The sequence below is a fragment of the Penaeus vannamei genome, chromosome 20 (genome assembly GCF_042767895.1).
Source record: "Penaeus vannamei isolate JL-2024 chromosome 20, ASM4276789v1, whole genome shotgun sequence".
Classification (NCBI taxonomy): domain Eukaryota; kingdom Metazoa; phylum Arthropoda; class Malacostraca; order Decapoda; family Penaeidae; genus Penaeus; species Penaeus vannamei.
This window is the reverse complement of record NC_091568.1, coordinates 27223486-27225687: the sequence shown is the minus strand read 5'-3', so window position 1 is coordinate 27225687 and position 2202 is coordinate 27223486. Positions and strand designations below refer to the sequence as shown.

At 36.1% G+C, this 2202-nt stretch overlaps 1 non-coding gene across 1 annotated transcript; it reads left to right on the top strand.

The window, feature by feature from the left end:
- On the top strand, window positions 1-74 carry TRNAI-AAU (transfer RNA isoleucine (anticodon AAU)). The gene has a single exon. It is a non-coding gene; the product is annotated as a tRNA-Ile (tRNA).
- The last annotated feature ends 2128 nt before the right edge of the window (window positions 75-2202 follow it).

Sequence of the window (2202 nt, the reverse complement as noted above, 5' to 3'; positions counted from 1 at the left end):
GGCCTGTTAGCTCAGTTGGTTAGAGCGCCGTGCTAATAACGCGGATGTCGAGGGTTCGATCCCCTTACGGGCCATGTTGAGTATTTTATTCAGTGACTCTGGTGTCCGTTCATCGCACGCCAATCCATCAGTCTCCAGTGCCAGATATATGCCAGTGCCAAGGTCAAACACTGGTACACAGATATGACGGAGACTGAAGGTCGTTGGCAACGCTGCATTTCTAGTCTCTACTATTGTTAGGTTAATAGTCTTTACTTGCAGTCTTTCTTCTGCCCACTAAACTAAACTGGAGCACACATTTACGCACACATATATTATTAGAGTTAGAGAGAGGGAGAGAGAGACTTACACACACAAATATATATTATATCTATCAATCTATCTTTATGTACACATACATGCATCTATAAATATCTAGATGTATATATGTATACGCATAAATGAATATATATATATATATATATATATATATATATATATATATATATATATATATATATATATATATATATATATATATATATACGTATACATGTAAATATGTATATATATGTACTATACTTATATAAATATAAGGACGTATATATATTTAGCAGTCTGTCATTCCGCCACGGAAATACAGCCGAGGTACCGTCAACCCACTGCGACAGGCGTTTCTTGGTGGGGAGGGAAATAAGCCAACAAAAGAGCATCCGGACTACTCTCCACTGCAACGTAGATTTCCTGAGCATACATACACACACACACACACATGTAAATATATGTATAAGGTAGAAAAACTCACAATGCACAAACTAGATTTATTGAAGTGAGACTAGTTTGTGCATTGTGGCTTTATCTACCATAGTATCAACACAGTAGAGTGTTTTCCCTCCATATATATGTGTGTATGTGTTTATCTCTTAATTTAAATATATACATGTGTGTACATATATATGTATATATTTATATAAGTATACACACACACACACACACACACACACAAACACACACACGCACACACACACACACACACACAGACACACACACACACACACACACACACACACACACACACACACACACACATATATATGTATATATATATATATATATATATATATATATATATATATATATATATATATATATATATATATATATATGCACACACACACGGACTTAAATACAAATGCATAGATGTATCAAAATTGTACGAAATAGATTTATTCCTTTTACCCATTTCATTAGGTACCAAGTTCTGTGTTCCTGCCCTACCTGATGTCAGTATCTCAAAATAGTTCAGGAAGCATCCTAAGAAACAGGATAAAACGGCGTCTGTCTGTGTTCTCGACGTCGTCTCCTGAACATATATTTTGTGTACTAATCCACTGTAAAAAAAAAAAAAAAAAAAAAAAAAAAAATCTACAGCCACGTCCTTATATAATTCATCTAAAAAATGTTGCGTATAAACGAATTATTTCAATTCAAAATTTCATTATTCAGTAGTTATGATATGATTCGTATGTGGCAAAAGTTTAGTCCTCTGTCCCAGTAGTCTGTTCGTTGTCAGCCGATTCCTCTTTTTCTGACATGTCGGGGCCAAGGTCAAAGGAAGGCACAGTGACCAGGCCATTGGGACCGCTGTGCATGCAAGGCACTTGTATGGTAATGATTATGCGTTCTTCTTTCCTGTCCTGTTCAACACGTTAGGGTGAGTCTGACATCAAACCTCGGTCTTTTTTTTTTTTTTTTTTTTTTTTTTTTTTTTTTTTTTTTTTTTTTTACAATATTCTTCTTCTTTATTTAAGATTATTTAAGAGAGTTTTTCTGCAAGAATCTTCCACGTGCTCATGTAAACAAGCCGCCCCTCACTCACTTACCTAAGCCTCATTTGCCTTTGGTCTCCCTGCTGAACGGCCTCTTCGTCTCCGCCGCTTATCTCTCGCCCTCCGACAGACTCTTGGAGACCACGGAGGGCGCTGAAGACCAGTCCGTTGACCACGTGATCGGACTCGGGTGGGAGGACAAAGGCTAATCGCAACGAAGAGTTCCCATGGTGTACATGAAAGAAAACATGTTCACACACACACACTCAGATGTATATACTCCTATACAAATGCATAAACACATACATATAACTGATATCTGTATATGTATGTATATATGTATATTTATATATGTACATATATATGTGTATGTGTGACATACTGTATTCTATAT